The 681-nt window shown below is 44.3% G+C and overlaps 1 protein-coding gene across 2 annotated transcripts in view; it reads right to left on the bottom strand.

The window, feature by feature from the left end:
• The window catches only part of LOC106880788 (syntaxin), a 213,815-nt gene that overhangs the window by 67,288 nt on the left and 145,846 nt on the right, over window positions 1-681 (bottom strand). The window lies entirely within an intron of this gene.

Below are 681 nucleotides of genomic sequence, written 5' to 3'. Positions count from 1 at the left end.
ACACACACACACACACACGGTCATGAACATATGTGTATACACACATATTCTTGGGAGCATGCACACACATACAGTTTTATTAGACATATGTACACACACACACACACACACACACACATACATACATACATATATATATATATACAAGCAGGCTCAAACACAAATACACACATCCTGATAAACACACACACACACACACACATATATATATATATATAAACACACACACACACACACAGAATGTGACTGGGTGACATACAGACAGAAATACGGGTGAAGGTGATCGAAGAAGGTCAAACTAGCCATTCAGAGAATTTTCACACAGACAGATAGAGAAACACCCACACTCATGTTCACACACATACACATACATACATGCATACATATACACACACTCATACACACAGCAACACTGCTGCAGCAGCATCAAAAACAGCAGCAGTAATAGTAGTAGTAGCAGCATCTTCCTCATTCTGGCCCATCTGCAGCTAGTTAATCGACCAATCAGAGATAAGCTAGCTACAGAGAAGCGACCATATATGGTTATCCCAAACGGGGACGAGGGGGCGGCGTTGTACTGCTCTCTCCCTCCTCCTCCTCTTCCTCCTCCCCCCCCATGCTACCATTGGACAGAGTCTGCCTGTTCCTCTCCCTACCCCCACCACCGTTTCTTCTTCCCCC

The sequence above is a fragment of the Octopus bimaculoides genome, chromosome 25, assembly GCF_001194135.2.
Source record: "Octopus bimaculoides isolate UCB-OBI-ISO-001 chromosome 25, ASM119413v2, whole genome shotgun sequence".
NCBI lineage: Eukaryota > Metazoa > Mollusca > Cephalopoda > Octopoda > Octopodidae > Octopus > Octopus bimaculoides.
This window is presented reverse-complemented; position numbering and strand designations above follow the sequence as displayed.